This window comes from Euphorbia lathyris, chromosome 3 (assembly GCF_963576675.1).
Source record: "Euphorbia lathyris chromosome 3, ddEupLath1.1, whole genome shotgun sequence".
Classification (NCBI taxonomy): Eukaryota; Viridiplantae; Streptophyta; class Magnoliopsida; order Malpighiales; family Euphorbiaceae; genus Euphorbia; species Euphorbia lathyris.
The window spans coordinates 63,069,819-63,095,203 of NC_088912.1; positions in this window are offsets into that span (position 1 = coordinate 63,069,819).

Genomic DNA, 25,385 nt, shown 5'->3' on the forward strand with positions numbered 1-25,385 from the left:
ATTAATATGTAATTTCAAGGAGAAATATGTGATAGTTAGTATTTCCTTAGGTTTGCCCTTTTATTCCGTCTCTGTCTCGACGGAATAATTTAGATGATATGTGCATAACGCCAATGTATGTGAATGTATGTGTCTGATGTATGCTAAAACAAATCAAGACTAAGTTAGATTATGAGACCTAAAATAAAATCCCTCATTAAAAAGTTAAGTAAATAAACAAGTTATTAAAATCGGTTGCCCCTCCCAATATTATAATTCAGTCGGCAGTGCTGGGGGCCTTTGGGTTGTTGAGCAAACTCAAGCTCGGGGTCCTTTCGGTAACACCTGAATTATCGAAAATTACTTTTCATGAATATGGGGTAATACTTAAATTAGATTATGATAATTGGATGAGCAAACTCATGTTGTCATAAACTAATGGGCAAGATGGTTGGGATTAATGTGAATAGCATATTAGTTACTAATGTGGTTAGTAACCCAATAACCTAGGAATCACATTAAAGATGTGATTGATTACATGAATCTACCTAACGAATGAGACTAGCTTGTTGAGCAAACTCAAGGCGAAATCTCAGGAGTTAGGATCCTAGCTCACTAAAGGATTTGTGAAATTCTTCGAATTAATATGGAGGGCTATTAATTTAGCAAAATAGTGGGAGCAATCTAAAATAAACTAAAAGGCCTATAATTTTAGATTGATATACTTTAAGCAAATGAATGACATACGTTTACTCTTTCTCACTCTCAGGTTTAATTAAACACACTCTTAAAATCATGACTAAAACCAATCTGCAAAACATTTTTACCGATAACAAATTGAATGGTTCAAACTTCACCGACTGGTTTCGTAACCTCAAAATTGTTTTGAAGTTCGATAAAATAGGGTATGTACTTGATACATCGATACCCCCTGTCCCTGCTGATGATGCTCCCATTGAGGAAATTGATGCTTACCAGAAGCACAAGGCTGATGATGATCATGCCGAATGCATCATACTTGCATCGATGACACCGGAATTACAAAGGCAATATGAGAAAATGGATGCATGTTCCATCGTCATGCACCTAAAGGAATTGTTTGGAAAATAGACCAGGTGCGAACGCTACAAGATATCCAAGTTGCTATATCATTGCAGGATGCAAGAGGGCACATCTGTGATGACACATTGTGTCAAGATGATTGGCTACATTACCAAACTTTCTAGTATTGGATTTGTGATGGATAACGAATTAAGCGTAGACTTAATTCTTCAATCCCTCCCAGAGAGTTATTCACAGTTCATCATGAACTATCAGATGAATGACTTGCAAACCTCTTTTGAAAAGCTTGCAAATATGCTCAAGTCAGTTGAGCCCAATATGAAGGAAGACAAAGCCATACCGACTCTTGTCATAGAGGGATCAAAGAAGAGGAAAGGGAATTCTCCCAATCCTAAATATCCCAAGAAATGTAAGAAAGCCGTGCCCAACAAAACTAAGGGAAAGGAAGTGAAGAAGCCCAAAGGAGAGTGCCACTACTGTGGTAAAGACGGGCATTGGAAAAGAAACTGTTGGTGTACCTAGCCTTCCTCAAAAGGGGAAGAAGCTGGGACTTCAACATCTGGTATGTTTTATATTGAAATTTCACCGTCTGAATCTTTTGGTAATTGATACCGGATGCAGCCTGAGGATATTCCAGGAATATCTAGAAATATTATTTCTATTAGCCGCCTTGTTGACGACGGCTTTTCATATTTCAATAAAAGACAAACGTTGCGACTTTTATAGAGATTCGATCTTCTATTTTTCAGGAATATCACAAAATGGGATTTATGTGTTAGATGACAAAATTTCTATTTTCACAATTGATACCAAAAGACATAAGCTAGATAATTCAACTTACTTGTGGCATTGTCGTTTAGGCCATATAAACAAGAGACGCATGTTAAAGCTACATTCAGATGGGCTTATAGATCCAATCGATCCCGAATCATTGGAAACATGCGAATCATGTTTAAAACGTAAAATGAAAAAGACACCCTTTAGCAATAAAGGTGAGCGTGTATCAGACACTCTAGGACTCATTCATTCAGATGTATGCGGTCCTATGTCAGTCCAAGTAAGAGGAGGATTCAGATTCTTCATAAGCTTCATAGATGACCATACCCGATATGGTTACATCTACTTGATGAAGCACAAATTAGAAGCTTTTGAGAAATTCAAATGCTTCAAGAATGAAGTAGAAAATCAATTAGGAAAGAAAATAAAGACGCTTCGATCTGATCGAGGTGGCGAATATCTTTCAGATGATTTTCTGAATTATCTAACTGAATGTGGGATATGCTCACAATGGACACCTCCCTATACACCACAACACAATGGTGTATCCGAGAGGAGAAACTGTACCCTACTAGATATGGTACGATCCATGATGAGCATGGCCTTACTTCCAAAGACGTTCTGGGGCTATGCCTTAGAAACTGCCCTCTTCACCCTAAATCGAGTACCAACTAAATCCGCTAGTTCCACACCATATGAATTGTTCGTTGGTAGGAAACCCGTGTTCTCATTCATGAGAGTATGGGGTTGTTAAGCATTTGTCAAACGCATTGCGTCCGACAAATTGGATTCTAAATCTGATAAATGTTTCTTCATTGGATACCCTAAGGAAACTGTGGGATATTACTTCTATCATCCAGATGATCAGAAAGTGATAGTATCCAAACATGCAACCTTCTTAGAGAAAGAGTTTCTCGAAGAAACACAAAAGGGAAGCATGATTGAACTTGACGAAGTTCAAGAAGAAGAAACACCGACTGAAACAACAGAGGCGGTTGAGGTACCCGAAGGAGTCCCATTAGATGAGACTGAAGTGCCACCTATTCGTAGATCACAAAGAGTTCGTGAACTCCCAATTAGATATTGTTTTCTAGTGGGAGATGATAATGAGGTTCCCGTGTTAGACAACGAACCCGAAAACTACGAAGAGGCTCTTACAAGTCCAGATTCTAAAGCATGGCTTGAGGCCATGGATTCTGAAATGGATTCCATGTATACTAACCAAGTGTGGACTTTGGTTGATCCACTCGAAGGGATAAAACCCATTGGGTGCAGATGGATCTTCAAAAGGAAGACAGACATGGATGGAAAGGTTAGCACCTACAAAGCTAGGTTAGTAGCGAAAGGATATCGTCAGAAGCAAGGAATTGATTATGACAAAACTTTCTCTCATGTGGCTATGTCCAAATCAATCAGAATCATGCTTGCAATTTCCGCTCACTTCGATTATGAGATTTGGCAAATGGATGTGAAAACAGCTTTCCTAAACGGAAACCTGCTTGAGGATGTATATATGATGCAGCCTGAAGGTTTCATATCGAAGGATGCAAATAAAGTTTGCAAACTTCAGAGATCCATTTATGGACTCAAGCAAGAATCAAGAAGCTGGAATAAGAGTTTTGACGAAACCATAAAACAGTTTGGTTTCGAACAAAATTGCGAAGAAGCTTGCATTTACAAGAAAGCAAGTGGGAGCTCTATAGCATTTCTCATACTATATGTGGACGATATATTATTAATGGGAAATGACATTGCTCTACTACAGTCGGTAAAAGTATGGTTATCTGGTAACTTCTCAATGAAAGACCTTGGTGAAGCAGCTTATATACTTGGAAGAATTGCTGTAGTCCCGTACACCAGCGCAATCGGTTCGATTATGTATGCTATGCTATGCACTAGACCTGATGTAGCGTTCGCGTTATCTGTAACGAGTCGTTACCAAGGAAATCCGGGAGACGAGCATTGGATTGTCGTCAAGAACATTCTTAAGTACTTGAGAAGAACTAAAGATATGTTCCTAGTGTACGGAGAAGGTGATATGAAAATAGAAGGATTTTCAGACGCAAGTCATCTCACAGATGAGAATGATTTTAAATCCCAATCAGGATACCTGTTTATCTTGAATGGGGGCGCGGTCAGTTGGAAGAGTTCCAAGCAGGGAAGCGTAGCTTTCTCTACGATCGAGTCAGAGTATATCGCAGCTGCAGAAGCAGCAAAAGAAGCGGTTTGGATAAGAAAGTTCATTACAGAACTTGGTGTGGTGCCTGATATTGTAAATCCCATTACACTGTATTGTGATAACAATGGAGCCATTGCGCAAGCAAAGGAATCACGGTTTCATAATGCGTCCAAGCATTACCTTAAGCGATACCACATCATAAGAGAGATTGTGGCTAGAGGAGATGTGAGAATAAAAAAAGTACCTACAGAGGACAATGTTGCAGATCCGTTGACAAAGCCTTTAACCCAGAAAGTACATGATCGTCATTTAACTTCTACTGAGATAAGTTTTAGAAACAATTGGCTTTAGTCCAAGTGGGAGTATGTTGGGGTTTAGTGTCCTATAGACAATTGTTCTAGGATGCAAACTTAATGTAAATGAATTGTTCTTTATATCATTTGTTTTAATGAGATATATGTTTTATGAACTATATAAAGGCAATCCCTTTTAAGCACTAAATAAAGTCTAATAAAAGGAAATCCGTAAGTTTATTTAAAGTGATTATAAAGTGTTCATACAAGCATGAAATGAGACAAAACTTTATAATAAACTGATAAACTTAAAGTGATTATAAAGTGTTTGGGATTGATATATCACTGTTGAGACTTATATGTAACAATGTCTTCTGTCCGACAGAAAGCTGATCTCACAAGCTTCATATATACAGATATCTGGACAGTTACATAGATCCGATGAAAAGTTGTTCATTAGGATTGGGGATCCGATTTGAGATAACAGGATGGGTAGATTCATCCTTGTCACTTATTCATCTCATTGGTATTAATAGGTATAACTAATCCTCAGACTCAAAGGAATATTAATTGGTATTCTAGATTACGGAATGTGATGCTTTGACTCTGGTGTAACACGATCCTTAACAGAGATGACTCTGGGGTGTGAACAGTAGACGTTGGGTATCACAGGAAGTGATTGCAGGATCGTTATATATTGGATTGGGCATTTATCACTCCCGATAAATGGGAGATACATCCAAGGATCGCTTGTGGAAGACTCGACTCTAAATCCTTGCAAGGTGATAACTTAAGACTTGAAATACGGATTTCACTTAACCTATCTATTTGAGTTGACTCGGCCTGTACAAGTAAAATGAACGTCTCGCTATATGTGACTTGACATCATCCATAGTCATAAGATTCAGTTCAAGGATGTAGTTGATAAAGGATCGAATTATACTGTAACTAATACGGAAAGGTTAACGACAGAATCAACATGTCTTCTTATAGCTCTGGGGGAATGATTACGGACTTGCTAATCACATACTCTGTACATCATTCCGTTATGCAAAGATTAAATATAATTCTTTGAAAATTATTTAATAACGTTGTATACGGCTAGAAGCAATAAGAACCTAATGGGTCACACATAAGACTTGGAACCTAAAAGAGAGATAGATATTAATTAATTGATGGAAGCCCAATTGAGCCCAATAAGGCCCATGGACCAAGGGGGGGGGTCGGAATTCATGTAGTTAAATACATGAATAATTAATTTGATTTTGTTAATCCTAATTAGATTAGGATTATGAATTAAATTAATTAAGAGATAAATAAGTTAGGAGTTTTAATTAGATTATAATACTCCTATTATTATCCAATAAGGTTATTATTATTATCCTTAATATATTAGATATATAATGAGATAATAATTAGGAATTCTATTCCGAATTGAATTCATATTCAGTAACCTAATTCTATCTAACTAGGGATTAGATACAAGAGATTATAAATACCCCTCCCCTAGTGATTTTCGAAATCCCCAAGAGAGCAAGCCCTAGTGATTTTCGAAATCCTATATTAAAGAGAGAGAGAGAATTTCGACACCCCTAGTTCGAGGACGAGATTTTCTACGGCTTCTTTCCGATCAATTGATTTCATCTATTTCTTTTATCCTTGATCTTGTGTTGATTAATTAGAGGCAATCTACTTTGGTTGCTATTCAACGGTTGATTCTAAATTAATCTTCTCGTGTTTTATTTCGTGCTTGGGAACTTAAAGGAAGAGTTGTGGGCACTTCATTAACAACGGTAGATTGATCATCAAAAGGTAATTCTTCTTATCCCTCTTTATATGAAATAACGATTAACGGATCCTATGGTTAATGGAAATAGGTTAAAAATTTTATATTTCCGTTACTATACCTTAGCCTAATTCCGAACAAAGCGATGGAGTCAATGCACTCAGGAATTTGTGGAGCCCACATGGGAGGAGCAGTGTTAGCAAAGAAAATCTTAAGGCAAGGCTTCTATTGGCTCACCATGGAAAGAGATTACAGCAAATATGCGCAGAAATGTCATGATTGTCAAATCCACGGGGATTATAATCATTTGCCGGCTATGGAACTGCATGTGTTGGCACCCATTTGGCCGTTTGCAGCTTGAGGGCATTGATATCATCGGCGAGGTGAGGCCTAATGCGTTAAATGGACACAAGTTCATCGCAGTTGCCATTGATTACTTCACCAAGTGGGTAGAGGCAGAATCGTTTAGAAAGATGGGATCGAAGCAGATAAGGAAGTTATTGAAAAGCATCTAATCACCAGGTTCGGGGTGCCTCACCACATGATCATGGATAATGGGGTTCAGTTTCAGGGGGAAGTGAAAAGTCTCTTCCAAGAGTATGGTATTGAGCATCACAGATCTTCCTTATACCGTCCGCAAGCTAATGGGGCAGTGGAGGCGGCTAATAAGAACCTTAAGAGGATTCTCGTTAAGACAGTGGAGTCGCACAGGAATTGGCACGAGCAGCTTCCACTTGCTTTGTGGCCTATCGCACGACCGCTAGAACGTCTATTGGGGCAACACCGTTTTCCTTGGTATATGGGGCAGAAGCAGTTCTGCCAATTGAGATGGAGAAGCAATCGCTGAGAATTGCGGTAGAAGCAGAGATTCCTGAAGCGGAATGGGTGAAGAAGCGATATGAGCAGTTGGCATTGGTGGACGAGAAAAGGATGGAGGCCCTTTACCACATGCAGCTATATCGAAGGAGGATGGCCCGAGCCTTCAACAAAGAGGTTAAGGCTAGCCCTATTAAAGAGGGGGACATGGTGCCGAAACAGATTCGAATGACTCACACTGACCCTAGAGGCAAGTTTAGGCCAAATTGGGAAGGACCGTTTCTCGTGAAAAAGATGCCAAGCAAAGGGGCAGTGAAACTAACCACGATGGATGGCATTGAGTTCTTCGAACCTACCAATCTGGATAGGCTTAAGAAATACTTTTCGTGAAAAAAAAAGAAGAAATAAAAATTCCCGATAGGTTGAAAACCCGCAAAGGGCGATCTATGCAACAATAAGGGACATCCCAATGAGTGAAAACCCGAGGGGCACTCATTTGAAAATTCCGGGATAATAAAAGGAGAGTTGAAAAATCGCTGGGATCTAAAAACCGAAAAAAGGCGGGTCCTGGTAACAGTAGTTATATCTTGAGCGATTACAAAAATAATGTATAATTGGCTAAGTATTTCTGTTGTTTGTAAATAAATAAAGGCATGAATATATTTGAAGAGAATGATTGGAATAATTATGATCGACTAAATGCATTGTATTATAAATCATGAGTTATACATTTCCTTTCTCTACTACAAGATAAAAAAGCCTACACCGATATCCATTCCTTTCCATATATACAAGTTATACATCGGGATGATACTAATAAAAGAAAGCTACAAGGCAAAATAATGACGGGCCTATCAAGGAGGAGGAAGTCCAAAGTCCCGAAAGCCCTCGGGCGAATCAAGGCCTCTGAAGAAAGACGCCCACTCCTCGACTAAGGCCTCATTGGCAACTCTGCGGCCCTCCATCGCAATCCGCAAACTCTCCTCAGCAGCTCGTCGAGCCTCTATATCCACACGGCTCCTCTCCTCGGTTGCCCAGCCTCGCTCCTCTCAGTTGGAGCGCTCATCCTCCATCTCCCGATAACGGCGTCCGATCTGAGCGTCATCATCTCGTAGTGACTCCTCTCGCCCGACCGCCATGCCCTCTTGTACTCTCCGGTCAATAGAATGGAAGTCTCCTTGCATAGAAAAATAGGAGTGAAGCAATGTAAAAAAAAAAAAAGAGGAAAAATTATATATACATTCATTCATAATCATGTGCATACATATCACTACACTAGGTTATACAATAAAAATACTCACCAGGTGATAGGCGTGACTCAAGTCAAGCCGCACGCAAAAATACTCGGGTAGCTCCACGAAATCCGTGCAAGTCTAGGCAGGCTTCGATAGGCAAATTAAAATTCGATCTATGGGCACAGGCTCCGCTATAGACTCCGGTCTACGGCATTATCAATGGGCACAGGCCCCGCTACGGACTGCAGTCTACGTCATTATCAATGGGCACAGGACCCGGTATGGACTGCGGTCCACGACATTATCAATGGGCACAGGCTCCGCTACGGACTGCGGTCTACGGTATTATCAATGGGCACAGGCCCCGCTACGGACTGTGGTCTACGACATTATCAATGGGCACAGGCCCCGCTACGGACTGCGGTCTACATCATTATCAATGGGCACAGGCCCCACTACAGACTCCGGTCTACAGCATCATCAATGGGCACAGGCCCCGCTACGGAGTCTACAGCATTATCAATGGGCACAGGCCCCACTATGGACTGCGGTCTACGACATTATCAATGGGCACAGGCCCCGCTAAGGACTGCGGTCTATGGCATTATCAATGGGCACAGGCCCTGCTACGGACTGCGATCTACGGTATTATCAATGGGCACAGACCCCGCTACGGACTCCGGTCTACGACATTATCAATGGGCACAGGCCCCGCTATGGACTGTGGTCTACGACATTATCAATGGGCACAAGCCCCGCTACGGACTCCGGTCTATGGTATTATCAATGGGCATAGGGCCCGCTACGGACTCTGGTCTACGGCATCATCAACTCCGATCAAAATCAGACGATCCTGGTAAAAAGAAGCGACTGCGGTCGAAACCTCTAGGACGAGGTCCCAAGTCCAAACTCTCGGACGAGTGATAATATCAAAGCGACTACGGTCAAAACCTCTAGGACGAGGTCTCAAGTCCAAACTCTCGGACGAATGATAAAGCCCAAATATCAAAGCGACTGTGGTCACAAACTCTCGGACGAGTGATAAAGCCCAAATATCAAAGTAACTGCGGTCAAAAACTCTCGGACAAGTGATAAAGCCCAAATATCAAAGCGACTGCGGTAAAAAAAACTCTCGGACGAGTGATAAAGCCCAACTATCATCAACAAGAAAACGCATGCGATCGATGTAGAGATTAGGGTCAAACGGTTGATTTGGAGATATACAAAGCGAAAGAACGCCTGCGATCGATGTATAGATTAGGGTCGAATGTTCGATTTGGAGATCTGCAAAACAAGAAAACGCCTGCGATCGATGTAGAGATTAGGTTCGAATGGTCAATTCGAAGATCTACAAAACGAAAGAACGCCTGCGATCGATGTAGAGATTAGGGTCAAATGTCGATTTGGAGATTTGTGAGGAAAGGCCGCGCTGGGAGATCTACGCTTGCAGTTGATGTGGAGGCATACAACATGAAGATCAGGTATTCAGGGAGTCCTCCTCCCACTCTATATGTGTCTTTTACTTTAATATATTTTACATTGCATGTGTTGTATTCACGAAAAAGGTTTTCGAAAAAGCACACACATTACTGTCAAAATAGGAAAGTAAGGGCAATTGTAGACACCGAGTCGGAGGACCTATAACGAAAACCCACGATGAGCGGTTAAAGTGGTTGATTCCATTGGAAATTTAAAAATCGAGAAAAATCTCGGAGAGCCGACGCTTGCGAGTCCCACTAGCGAGTTCGGCAACTCCCGGATGATGTCGGGTACGTTTACCATTTTGTCGATAGACGGGAAGACTCCGGATGTCGAACGTCGGTCGGCGGACGACGAACGTCGCTCCTGGTAGGCGAGCGTCGTCCCACAAACGCCGGGGGCGGCGCTCGGCGCGTCAAACGCTCATCCGATGGGCATTTGACGCACGCCCGACGCTCGTTGGGCAATCGCCCAACTTTCATTGGGCGTCGCCCAACAAGGGGTGGGCGACACCCAACATGGTTGAGCGTACATGCCCGACGCCTTCGGGCATGTACGCTCAACCTTGGGATCCATGCCTATAAAAGGCACGGATCCCCATGCATTTGAGAGAGAACTCTTTTTGGGAAAAATTATTTTTTTAGAGAGAGAAAGTGAATTTTTTTGGGAAAAAATTTATTTTTCTAAGAAAATTGAAATTTTATAAAAGTTAAATATCCAAAAACCGTAACTCGTCTTATTTTTCGACTGTCAATACCGATCTTGAGGTATTATCTGAGGACTAGACTCGTTTTATTTATTTATTTCGTTTGTTTATTTATTTATTTTATTTATAGTTTTAGTTATTTATTTTAGGGAAAAGTATAAAAATAAACCTTGTGGCTTGGACCATTTTCAAACATATACTCTGTGGTTTAAAAGTTTGCAAATTGGTACCTTGAAGTTCAAACCGTTAGCAAAGGTATGCAAAATTGTTGACACCGTTAAAAAGAGATGATGTGTCATTTTTTATCAAAAAGTGATAAGGTCACTTTTGTCATTTCATTTATTCTTTTAGAAATTAATTTTTATGTTTTCTCATATCCAATCATATTTTTACGCATCATTCTTTTCCCTTCGCCCTCCTCTCCCTCACTAGACTCTTTTCCATCTATCTCTCTCTCTAAATAAGGAACAACACACCATTGACGATCTAATCCAAATTTTTGCTCTTCATTTACAGAATTGTTGCCCAAATCCAATTTTTTTCCTTTATTAATAACCAATGGCGATCAAAGAAAGGGAAAATCTACGAATCAACTTCTTCATAAACCAATAACACAAAATCTTTAAACACATGCAATCTCTGAATCAATTTCTTCTGTATTAGTATTTCCTTACTGAAAAGAAAGGAAAGCAAAAAAAAATTGTTACTGCCCAGAAAAACAAAAAAGTAAATTAACCCAATCAAATGGATCTCAGAAAGATAAAGGACCAGATCAGCTTTATTATCTAATTTCCAGGAAAACAAAAAAGTAAATGCCGTCAAAATAAAACAAGCCCATAGCCATTTCATGGAACTAAGAATTTGAAGAAGAAGGAGCCCATGACCTTCCTTTATTTTGTTCTCTAAAGTATGTCATACAAATCCAAAATTCTCAGAGGTTTTAGTGAATCCAGAACATAGGAATTTGAAAAAGGAGCCATGGCCATTCCATGGAGCTTCAAAACTTAATGAACCAAACCAATTACCCTACTCAAAACTAAAATAGCAAATGAACCTATTACCTAAACCCACATGATTCCGTCGATTGCTTGCGATGAAGGTGGGGTTGCAATTTGGGGGAGAAGAGAGAAGAGGGAAGAGAGAAGAGCCGAGGGTTAGGAGGAAGTCTGACTTTTTCAAAAGGAAAATATAAAGTTACATAAATACCCCTTTATATTTTTTATTAAAAATGACACATCATCTCTTTTTAACGGTGTTAACAATTTTACCTGTCTTTGCTAACGGTTTGAACCTCAAGGTACCAATTTGCAAACTTTTAAACCACAGAGTATATGTTTGAAAATGGTCCAAACCACAAGGTTTATTTTTGTACTTTTCCCTTTATTTTATTTGTCACTTTTATTTATTCATATTTATTTAATTCTTGTCTCGTATTAAATAAATATTGGGTTTTGATTTGAAATAAAAAACCTCGTTTTGAGTCCTAATACGAACCGTGACCCGGTTCAAGGGTAGTTGGAGACTAAAATGTTGTAGATATAGAATTTAAAAATGTTTTTTTTATTAACGTTTTGAAATAAAACCTCATTTTGGGAGACTCCATAATAGACTATGACTCGATTTGGGTAGTTCGGGGAGCAAAATGATGGAATAGAGTAGATCTAAAGCTTTTTAACGAATCTGGAAAGTATATGGACTGTTTCTATAAATCTGTCTTTTCTGTCCTAAAAACAGTTTAGCGACGGATTTTCCGTCGAAAGCTGCTGGAATCCGAAAAATGCCTTTTTAACTCTATTTTCTTAACTTTTTTAACATTTATACTTGTATATATATATGTATATAACTATGTAATATATTTATTAAAATTATTTTAGGAGTATATAACTAATAATTATGTATTATATATTTATCTATTTTCCATTTAAACTTCATTTATATTAATCTAGCTTTGTAAAATCATATATATATATATATATATATATATAGTTTTGGATTTATTCAAGTTATATTAGTTATTATTTTGGGAGATAATTGGTTTGAACCTTTGAGATAATTAAATAATAAATGCTTTTGGGTTATTAAGGGTTATTTTCTATATATTTATCATAATAACTATTTTAGGTTAAAAGTTATTTTTTTTATCCTTTATAAACTTTGTTCGTTGTTTTTATATGTTTTCAATTGGGATATTATTCTTTATTACTATTTTTACTTACTAATAATCATAGTATATATATATATATATCTTTTACTTACTGCATTTTTAATCTATAGGTATAAATACCATTTTTACCAAAATATATATATATTTCAAATATCTTATGGTGGGTGGGTTTTGAATTTAATTTGTTCATTATTGTAATTATGTTCAAGTGAGAGTTAATTGGATGAAAATGGGAAAAGCAAGCCACAAAAAAGGATTTCAATTTAATTATGTAGACTAAAGGTATTTGGAGACTTTTAAAATGTAAGTAAGAGTTTTCAACTTTTTTGTTCCAAATGGTTTTCTAAATGTCATGTTTTGAAACCTTAATCCGTTCCAACGACGGATTAAGCAAGCCTTGTAATTAAAAGCGTTTTTTTTGTAAATAATAGAGTTTTGAATCGTTTTACGTTTAAACGGTTTTGTACCAAAAATAAAGGGACTTGTATGCTTAATCACGTTTTCGGTTGATTGTGCATTCTTCACGTTTTCAAGCACTCGAGTCGTTCCAACGGCGATTCGAGTGAAAAGCAAGTAAATCAACGGGGTTTTGAAACGTGCCTAAATCGTTCCAACGACGATTAAGGCACGAACCATGAAAATAAACACGTTTTGGGAAGAGATACTAGTTTAGATTTGATGTGTATAGCTTAGAAGGATATTCATATGTTGTAATTAATCAATTCTCCTATCTCCCTCCTTCTTCTACATATTCTAACTTCATGCAAATGGGTGATTCTTTACTAAATTGGCTTTCAATAATATATGCTTAAAACGGTTTTCAAGACGAGAAAGAAAAGGTTTCAAATGAATTTTAAACTTAAAGAAATATGCGATTAGTCCGTTAGCGCCTAACATGCTAAGTAGGAGGCTGGTGGTTCAGAACCGGGCGATGTCGGGGTGCCTAGTAGCCTTTCTCCGAAAAGGAGCTAGCCTTCTCGGCTCGTACCTAATTTCTCGAACCCTCACCGGTCTCCTGCACGGGATCGGTGTTCATTTTCCATTCGTGGGTGGCGACTCTTCTATACTCTGAGCTCTGGCCCTGCCGAGCAGCTTGATTCCGTGATTGGTTGCTTTCGACGCCAATCACAGCATCTGTCGTCAACAGTGTCCACCCATCGGGTCTTCCGGGAGAGGCCGCGGCACCTACAGTGTCCATCCTCGAATTCCACTTGTGTAGTTTCTCATATCATCAATAATATCAACACTATCAATAATCAAGATATCTCATTCATATCTTGCCTTGCCTAACGTTAGGACTACCAGCCGTGCACTCTAGCCATACAACCCTTAGGTATGGTCTTACAATTACAACCCCTACCTCGGGCAATCCTAGATGGACAAAACCATTTTATCTTTCACAAATAAAAATCGTATTTGGACTTCAATCCAAATAATAACAACAATAATCGCAACAGTTTTCTCCATCCAAAAATAATTCGCATAAAATAGTCAAATTCATTTTCCAACTCAAATTCCAAAATACCATGATAATAAATAATTATTCTTCAAATAATCAAAATCGAAAGTATATAAATATTTAAAACAATATATTTTAAACAATTTAATAAAACGTATTTAAAGCCACTTAAATAATTTAAGACTGAAACTTATTTTTATCTGTCACAGAATAGTTGCGTGTAACACTAAACCGGTATAATTAATTAAGACCGAATATATCATTACACTCGTGACACTACTAGGAGTCTAACGTTACTAATTTTTATCTTCAAATTCGTTGTAATTGTCTGAATCTATGAATATTAGAATTTTGACCATTTAAACTGACATCGTTAATTTCGATCGAAGGTTCAGTTAGACTCTTTATATTAGGATAAGTTACTTGGACTAATTTTATATTCAAATTTTGGTACAAATTTTACATTCTATTTATACCAACTCTAATTGGTAAATATCAATATTAGTCCTTCTATAATTTAACTCTAACAATTAAAATTGCTTAAAATATTTTAGTTATTTTTGGACCCATTATACCTTCAAACTCGTGACGCTGCTAAGAATCTATTAATACTGAATTTCACGTTATTAAAGGACAACTAGTCTAAAATTTATATTTTTATTAATAATTGATAGACGTTAAATCATTAATCGTAAATCTATTAAAATTTGACGAAACTGTTAGATATGTAAATAATCCTATTATTTAGGAAAATCCTATTGTTTAGAAAAATCCTATAGTTTAGGAAATAGATTATTTCCTTATTATTCCCTTGATTGTAGCCTTAAGGGTAATTAATTTATTAGTCCCTATATTTTGACAAAACACACTGTTTAGTCCCTGTATTTTCAAAAACACATGATAAAGTCCCTAACCTTTTTCACGATGAACTGTTTAGTCCCTAACGTTTTTCTTGGTGAACTGTTTAGTCCCTAACGTTAGACTCTCATGAAGATTTTGTTAGTCAATTTGGATTTGCGTTCTTCTTTTCCTTTCCTTTAAACTCTAATGCATCTGAAATCAACTTTCAGTGTTCTTCTTTTTTATTTTCTTCTTAATCGTTCAAATTCGTAAGCATTGGGTCTTTTTTTTTCTTGTTCTCCATACAAATAGCTTCTTCTTTTAAATTGGATTTTCTCTTCTAAAGTTTGAAGGTAAATAGTAAAAGGTAATTTAGTCATTTCCGAAGTCATAAACGGTAAAAAAAATCTAACAAATAGAAGGAAGGACTAAACAGTTCATTGAAAAAAAGGTTAGGGACCTTACCATGTGTTTATGAAAATACAGGGACTAAACAGTGTGTTTTGTCAAAATATAGGGACTAATAAATTAATTACCCTAGCCTTAATTGTAGGCTTAATTGTGTATTGTGTTTCTGTTGATTCTTTAGTCTCTTATACTGATGCTGATTGGGGCGGCTGTCCTGACACTCGGCGATCCACATCAGGCTATTGTGTTTTTCTTGGTGATAATCTCATTTCTTGGTCAGCAAAACGCCAACCTACTCTCTCTCGCTCTAGTGCCGAAGCTAAGTATCGAGGGGTAGCTAATGTTGTCTCTGAAACTTGCTGGATTCAAAATCTTCTCCTTGAGCTCCACTGTCAGATTCGGAAGGCCACTCTGGTTTACTATGACAATATAAGTGTTGTCTACCTCTTTGGTAATCCTGTTCAACATCAACGCACTAAACACATAGAGATGGATATTCATTTTGTGCGTGAAAAGGTTGCCAAAGGCAAAGTACGAGTTATTCAGTCTCTATAGTTTTTCATAACTCATTAATCAATCCACTATTTAATTATAAGGTCTCTAAATTTTTTCACTTTTAATGGTTTAGTCCTTCTATCAAATATTAACATCAAATGAGATGAAAATATATAAATAACTCTCAGTTAATTTGTTATTGTCTCTCTAATTTCAGTTTATGCGGTTTTTTTTTTCTTTTATGTTTCTGAATGTAGAAATAAGGATAAAATTTTATTACTTGTTTTTCAAAACTTTATAGCCAGAAGTTTTATTATGGGCATTTTGCATTTTTTTATCTGTTTAATTGTTCTTTAACACATTTCTAGACGGAGATTTGATATAGGGACTAAATAATTTAACGAAATCAAAACTTAGGGATCATAATGCACGTACATCTCCCTCTCCGCAGTTAATCTCTTCAACTCACCATTGACATGTCGTCTCCCTCACAATAAAAATTAGAATTCTTTTATTATTTTTATTTTTATTTACTAATGGTTAGAAACCGAATAAAAGGTTAACCGACCGAAATAATTGGTTAACCGATTAGTGGTTAACCGAATTTAATGGACCAGTGTATGGTTAGTGTTTTGAAAAAACCGATTAAATGGTTAACCGACCGAATTAACCTTAATGGACTGGTTAACCGACCACGTGCACCCTTATAAATAATCATATTATTTAGGAAAATCCTATTATTTAGGAAAATTCTATTGTTTAGGAAATAGATTATTTCCTTATTATTCCCTTGATTGTAGGCTTAATTGTAGACTTAATTGTGTATTGTGTTGTGTATATAAACACTTTTTAATCAATGAAAACCACAAGGGTTCTACCTCTATTAGAAACTATCGAAACCAAATTTACTTCAAATCATACTTATAATATTATAAAAATAAATTGAGTTTAAATATCTTTACCGAAATGTCATTTTCAGTCACCAAAAATTCATCGTTAGAACCCGTTGACACCTGGTTCAAACTGACTTTGAAACGCCTTCCCTTTCTTCTTTTAAGTCTTTCCTTTCTTCTTCCCTTTCCTAAATTCAAAAGTCTCTTCTCTCAACAATTTGCCTTCCAAATTCCCCTTCTTCCCCTCCCATTTTTTTCATTAAATTGGTAGATATATCTTCTTCTTTTTTTTTTTTTTTTGTTCCTCCACTCAGTTTCAATTTGAGTTCTATTTATAACAAAATTGTTCACATATATGTCAAACTTATAATATTAGGGAAAATTATAAAACTGGATCAAATGGGAGGTCCATTTACATATTTAATCCATTTACTCATCCTACTACATATCTAGACTGATTTTGTGTGACTTTTCCATAATACCCTCAATATTTACGCGCGTCTGTCTCCATCCCGTCTGACTTCACATATTCGACCATATGCGAAGCCTGCGAAGCTAATGTTTGGATTTACTTAATGAATTTAGTTCGCATATGCGAAACCTGCGAAGCTGAAGTTTGTTTTGCTTGATGAATTTAGTTCGCATATGCGAATGCTGGATATGTTTTGAAGCTAATTCGCGAAGTGGTATATAACAAAAAATTGCAAACAACAACGGATTCTAACATTAAAATCATAACATTATCAAAATTTACAACAAGATTGCCACAATAACAACATTCAAATCATAACATTATCAAAATTTACAACAAAATTGCCACAATGAACTCTACTAACGAATCATTTCAAAGTGAACCTAACTAATCCGGACCAATATTGAAACGGATGAGTAATCTTGGTGTGCACCATGTGACACATCCATCCCAAAAGGTCTGGACTTCCATTTCTCATCCCAGAAGGTCTGGACTTCCAGAACTTTTGGGATGAACGTGTCCCATGGTGCACACCAAGATTACTCATCCGATTTAAAATTTGTACCGGATTAGTTAGGTTCACTTTGAAGATTGGCACCATGGGATGGACGTGTCCCATGGTACACCCCAAGATTGACACAATCTCTCCTAACCAACCACTTTAGGAGTGAATGTGTCAATCTTGGGGAAGTTCATCCCTATACAGGAAGGAAAATCATCTCCCCTGCAGCCCAGTACGCCGCCTTCCAGAAAGGGATATTACGTATTCAACCATCTATAGAAAAAATTAATCGTGTTAGGCAGGGAAAAAGACGATTTTGGCTTCGCGAAATGAAGATTAGCGACGCATGCGAATGTAAATGTGCAGGGAAAGAGGTGATTTTACTTCGCATATCGATGCTTTCACGAAGTCTGCGGGGTCTGAAACGTGAGGATCTATTCGCAGACTTCGCGAACTAATCGATTCGCGAGGTAGATCCATACGTTTCAGACTCTTTCTCTTCGCAGATCTTCGCAAAATCATCGATTCACGTAGTAGATCATCACTTTTCCAGGCTCGTTCTCTTTGCAAAGCTTCGCGAAACCATAGATTGCGAAGTGAATTCATGAAAAAACGCAGAAAAAAACAGATACTTACATTTTTTGCCCCTTTCACCCCCAAAAGCGACAATAACAATATGATAACATAGGAAGAACGAAGGAAATAACGTAGAAAAACCATTTCTTTGATGGTAACAAGAAGAAAGAAACCAAGCAACGAACAGGAAGATGAAAAACCATGGCTTCGTTTTCTAGGATTGGGAAGTTGCAGAATCAAGAGATGAAGAGAGGAAAAAGAGAAATTCATTGTGATTTTGACTAAATGGTGCAGATTTCGTGCAATTTAAAGGAAGAAAGGAAGATCAAAAGTCTTGAAATCATTAATGCAGGAGCAACTTTTCGCATAACCAAGGAGATAGGGGAGCGGCGGTTCGCGAGTGGTGGAAGTGGGAAGGTTAGGGGTATAATGGGAAAGTCACACAAAATCAGTCTAGATATGTAGTAGGATGAGTAAATGGATTAAATATGTAAATGGGCCTCTCATGTGACCCAGTTTTGTAATTTTCCCATAATATTATTCATATATACATGGCAAATGAAGTAGTTAACTTTAATTAATTAATTTTTAGACAAGTGTTTCTATACATATTTTATATTTCAACAAGTGTTTTATTGATTCTTTAAATAAATGCCACGTTTTCCTTTATTTTTTTTATTTTTAATTATCATCTTTTTTTTAATAACATAATAATGTTATTAAATTGTAAAGTATAACTCTATATTTGTAATTGAAAATAGTATTGGAAAAAAATATTTATTTTGATCCCTTTAATTTATAATTTTTTATAAAACTTACCCAAAGCTTTTAGTTTATATCTAAAAAAATTAAATTAAACACAATAATATATTTATAATATCCAATTAATTAATACTTTATATATTATAATCTATACCGGAATATAAAGATTGAAACTTTCAGACACGGTCGTGACAATTCTACCCACCTTAAAGAATTTCATCCTCGAAATTCATACCCTTTTATCTGTTTAATGTGTTCTCTTAATTAGTATTTAAGTTCACCGAATATTCATATGCTTTAACCACCTACTATAGATCCGAAGAAAATAACTTTTGCTTTGATACCAAAATGTCATACCCGATGTCGTTTAGAGTCGGATGTGACATTCTATACGTGATAACCAAGTGTAAAACTTGATGGATCCACCTCCGGGTGTTAAAATGATAGGCTACAAGTGGTGTTTTCAAGCAGATTCATACAGAATCATGATGAACATTTTGTGTATATGAAATTGGAAAAAGTACAAAAATAAACATTGTGGTTACACCTGTTTTCAATTACAGTCTTGTGGTTTAAAAATTTACAAAATGGTACATTGAGGTTCATTCCGTTAGCAAATACATACCAAATTGACTAACGGTGTTAAAAGTCAAAGAGAAAAGAGTTGTTTTGGTCCTTATATTTATTTTTTTATAAATTAACCCATTTTATTATCTAATTATCACAAACAAACCCCAAAATTAAAAATAAAAATCAAATACACCTTCTTCTCCTTCTCCGTCTTTTTCTAATTATTTTTCCTCTTTCTTTCTTTCTCTTCTCACTTTCAAAATACAAAATCAAAATCAAAGTTTTTTGTCAGCTATACAATCTTTGTGGTGTGTGCGTGCTCTTTCTCAGATATCTAATTTCTGTTTTTTAGTCGACTGGATTCTCTTCTAAAACCCTATAAACCTTCGATTACACCAAAAAGCATAAAACAAAATCTCTTTATTTTCATATTCTTCCAAGTAATCAATCAAAATGGCTGATATTGATCTTTCCCCAAAATTGGCAAATACGGTATACGGCGGAGATGGTGGATCCTACCTCGCCTGGTGTCCTAATGACCTTCCAATGCTAAAGCAAGGGAATATTGGAGCAGCCAAGCTTGCTCTTCAGAAGAATGGATTTGCTCTTCCTCGCTATGCTGATTCTGCGAAGGTCGCTTATGTTCTTCAAGGTAACGCTTCATTTTACTCCTCCTATATTTGTTTAATCTTTATACTTTTGATGGTTTTGTTGTTTTCTGTTTCGAATTTTAAGATCGTTTTGTTTGTTTTGATCCGATTGCATATATTCCAAACAGCAAACAGAGTGCACACACCACAAAGCTTGTATAGCTGACAAAAAGCTTTGATTTTGATTTTGTATTTTGAGAGAGAGAGGGGAGAAAGAAAGAAGAAGAAAAAAAATTAGAGAGAAATGGAGAAGAAGGTGTATTTGATTTTTATTTTTAATTTTAGGGTTTATTTGTGATAATTAAATAATTAGATGGGTTAATTTATAAAATACATAAATATAAGAACCAAATTAACTCTTGTCCCTTCGATTTTTAACACCGTTAGTCAATTTGGTATCTGTTTGCTAACAGAATGAACCTCAATGTACCATTTTGTAAATTTTTAAACCACAAGACTGCAATCGAAAACCGGTGTAACCACAAGATTTATTTTTATACTTTTCCCTATGAAATTTAGTGAGAGCATATCCACTTTCCTAGTATTGTATGTCGATGAGATACTGCTCATTGGAGACGATATACCAACACTGCAAAATCAAAGCAGTGGTTAAGTAAATCCTTCGCAATGAAAGACTTAGGAGAAGCTGAATCGATCTTGGGGATCAAGATCTACATAGATAGATCCAACCAACTTCTAAGCTTGAGTCAGGCGTGGTACATAGACAAAGTTCTTAAAAGGTTCAGTATGGACCAGGATAAGAAAGGTTTCTTGCCTATGCGACATGGGTTGAAACTTGATAAGGAATATTGTCCTCAGACAAAGTAGGACATAGAGTAGGACATAGAGAACATGATGAAGATTCTTTATGCATTAACTATAAATCTCTCATATACTCCATGTTATGTACAAGGCCAGATGTTGCGTGTTGCACCAAACATGACTAGTCGGTACCAATCAGATCCCAACAAGGAACACTAGAAGGCAGTCAATGAAATCCTGAAGTACCTTAACTGTACCAAGGATGTTTTTCTTAATATTTGATGGTTAGGAGGAATGGAAATATCAGGTTACACTAATCAGGGTTTTAAGGATGATAACCAGCCACAATATGGTTATGGTTTTTCTCCTAAATGGCGGTGCCATTAGTTAGAGGTTCTCAAAGCAGTCAACCATTGCCGATTCTACAAAGGAAGCTCAGTACATCGTTGCATGCGATGCTGCAAAGGAAGCAGTGTGGATCAAAAAGTACATAACCAATTTAGGATTAGGTAAAACTATCCTAAGCTTAGTTGATGTTTTATGTGACAATAACAGGACCATAGCACAAGCACTGGAGCCCTAGTCAGACAAGAGATCCAAACATGTACTTAGAAAGTTTTCATGTTACTCTGAAAATCCAGAGTAGAGTTGACATTACATTGTAGAGGGTTGACATCGAAAACAATGTCGCAGATCAATTTATCAAGGCACTTGCATAATGCCTACATGATGGTCATACTAGATCTATAGTGATTAGGGAAATGCCCGCTTGGAACTAGTTCAAATGGGAGACTATTGGTGTGCCCTAATTCATAGGCATTGGTTCTTGTATTTTGTTTATATACACTATTTGTGTCGCATTTAATAAAGGCATTAATTTAGTTTATTTATATCTTATGCTATAATATGATTAGAAAATCCATTGATTAACAATCGTAAAACCATATCTCAAGTCTATTCTATCATGGGAATGATTATAACTATAACCTTATATATTCGATGACTGTATGGTAGTAATATATAAGCTTAATGCATCAATTGCCTCCTAAACTTATCCAAAAAGGTTGATTGGCCCCTGAACTTACATGATGTCTCATGAGCCCCCTAAACTTGCTTAAAGTGTCATGATTAAGTCCTTAAATCTATAAGAATGCCATAAAAATGTACAAAATAAAAAGTTAATTTATTTTAAAGACTTAAAATCACGAATTAAGCCTTTACTTTTTAAGGTTTGATTTTTTTTTTTGTTGGATTTAGACATTGCAATGTAGGTCACTTTAAATAAGTTTAAGGGAAAATTGATCACTATAAGCAAGTTCATGGGGCCAATAGGTCATTTTAAACAAATTCAGATGACCAATAGGTTACTTTAAGCAAGTTGAGAGGGCTAACGAGATATTATGTAAATTTAGGGGGTCAGTCTATCTTTTTGAACAAGTTCAGGGTGTTTTTGATGTATTAAGCCTAATATATACTAGCCATAGTACTTGTTAAGTCAGTTGTGAATATGGATACATGTTGCATACATATGACTTGATCGATCCGCCCGAGAAAACTACATGGTGGTTGTGTCATAAGTTTTCTTAAATAGATCTCTAATTGTCTTCAGACCAGATTTCATTATAATATCAATATGGAATCCGATTCACTTTGACATATGCTTAGAAGAATGCCAAATATGGGTATGATTAGGTGAATATGTGAAAACATTGGCATTTGATAGTGAAGTGATGGAATAACCACTCATGCAGAAGTGAGATGATATCACATGCAACTTGATAAGTGAGACTGAGAAGTGTATGGTCATACCATGATAAGTAGTTTACTTATCCAATTCATTAATCTACTTAAGATCAAGAAATATCATAAACTACAGAGAGGATAATATTCGTCATGCCTCTAGTTTATAATATATATATATCAAACGGTAAAAGAAATTAAGAGATAACTACGGGATTACTGCATCTTTAAACTGCTGATACTTTGTTTTGGTGAAGGAAAATAGACAAGTCTAGGTGCATCAGAAATATAAAATGTTATCTATTTTATCTATTTCCCTTTTCCTAAGATCCGTTAATCGTTATTTCATATAAAGAGTGATTAAACATATGTACTTTGGTTGACAAACTATCTGCCGTTGCAAACAAAGTGCCCACGTGGATATCACGTCGATCATGAACACAAACAAAAACTAAAACCACAAGTTGGTAATCAACCAAAATAATAATCAAGTATAGATTGCCTCTAATGGTATCTACATGAATTAAGAAACAAATGGAACAGAAGAAATAATTTGTCGAATGAGAGACGAGAAGAAATCCTATTTCTTTATATGTGTTGGCCAAATTCTATAGGTAAGGGGGTCTATTTATAACCTTTAATTTATCAATCCTAATCCCATTTGGTTTAGTTAATTAGAATCCTAATTATATTAGGTTTTCTAATTAGATAATAATATGTATTCATTAATTATTATCCATATAAAATATAATTATATTTAATAAATACTATCCTAATCTCATTAGAATAATTAATTAGTTTATTCTAACTCCAATGGTTATCTAAATTCTCTCTCAGCTGTAGAGTCCATGTCCATCAGAATTTCTCGCTATTGTCGAGCGGTCGTTTCTCCGTTTTGGTACTATTCCCGTCATCTGCTCCACCACCGATTTATCATTGTTATCATGTCTGACGTTGTTGATCAAGGCGCTTTGGTGACAGTTGAGGAAGAGGCTATCACTGGACTAGTTTTACAACCCAGCGCACTTGTCACACAAAACCGACCGCCATCCTAGAGTTTGCTAGGATCCTACATCACGGACCGTGCTGTTAAGGTCTCGTTTATGAAAAATACCATGGCTGATGTCTAGAGGCCCTCCAAAGGTATGTGTGTCAAAGAACTTGGCCCTAACTTATTTCGTTTCAAGTTTTTCCACCCGGTTGAGTGAGACAGGGTTCTAAAAGGTGGTCGTGGATGTTCGATCAACACCTCCTAATTTTGCAACGAATGGAGTGTGAGCAGAACCCGGTAGACGTTACACTATCACATGTTGAGTTTTAGGTGCATGTATTTGATCTTCCGCCAGGTTTTATGTCTGAATCTGTCGCGTTATGTATCGGGAATTGTTTGGGTTTGTTTGTGGAAACGGATCCTAATAACTTCAATGGTACTTCATGAACCTACATGAGGATTTAAGTATCGATCAATGTGTTCCAACCTTTGGAATGCAAGATGAAAATAAGTAAAGTAGGAGGAACCATCTCCTGGGTACTATTTAAATATGACAAGTTACAGAGCTTTTGCTTTGTGTGCGGATGTATCGGGCATGCCGACAAGTTTTGTCCTGCCTTGTTGGATATTGATCACCATGCCTCGGTGGAGAGGGTATACGAACCACAGATGCGTGCCTCGCTAAGACGTACGCCTACAGCCTCGACGTCTCGTTACCTATTGTCGGCCCCTCTAATATCAGGAAAAGAAGGTACAAAACTGGGAAGTGGATCGCGAGTGCCGATGACTAGTGCTAGACAACATTAGGTCCCTAAGATTGCTCAGGTTGTCCGTCAAATGGAAACGACTACTATAACAGAGCCGATTATAGCGCCCAGTACAGGTCAATCGGTAACGTCAGTAGAAGCATGTCATAAGGGTGATCTCACGGTTGCATCAATGAATGTGGAAGAGGATGGGGTGGAAATTGTTGATCTGAAACATCGTAGGCAGGATGGAGGAAAGGGTACAAGGTCCTAGGGATCTAATATTGATTTTGTTCAACGTCTGTCAGTGGGATGCCTACAATGGAAGTGGATAGTCTGACCAATGATTATGCGGGTACTGGGGTCCAGTCCCGCAAGGTACTATGAGTTATTTGAGCTGGAACTATAGAGGGTTAGGGAATGCCCTTACAGTTTGACATCTAAAGAGTTTTGTTTCCTATTTTTGTCCTATTATTCTTTTTTTGATGGAGGTTAAGTGTAATCGAACCAAAGTTGAATTAATAATAAAAAAAAGGTTATGATGGTTTGTTTATTGTCGAACCGGTTAATTTTGGGGGCGGTCTTGGTCTTTTTTGGAAATTTAAAGATTCTGTTAGACTACGTTCGTATGCCTGTAATTATATTGATGTGACTATTTTTCTTCAAGGTTTGTCGGAGTATCGATTAACCGATTTTTACGGGTTTCCTGAGAGGAACCAAAGGAGTGAGTCTTGGCGGCTACTCTGCTCTCTGTATGGAGTTTCTAATACCCCATGGGCTATTTTAGGAGATTTTAACGACTTATTATCTCAGGAGGAGAAAATGGGTGGTAACCGACAACCGACGTCGCTCTTAATGGGCTTCAATGAGGCAGTTAATTTTTGTGGGCTTTCTGAAGTTAAGATAATGGGTCATCCTTTTACCTGGGAAAGGGGCTGAGGTTCGGCAATGTGTATCGAAGAGAAATTAGACAGGGTATTAGCATCATCTCAGTGGTTGTCCCAATACCCAACGGCTTCGGTTCTAAATGAGGATGCAGTATG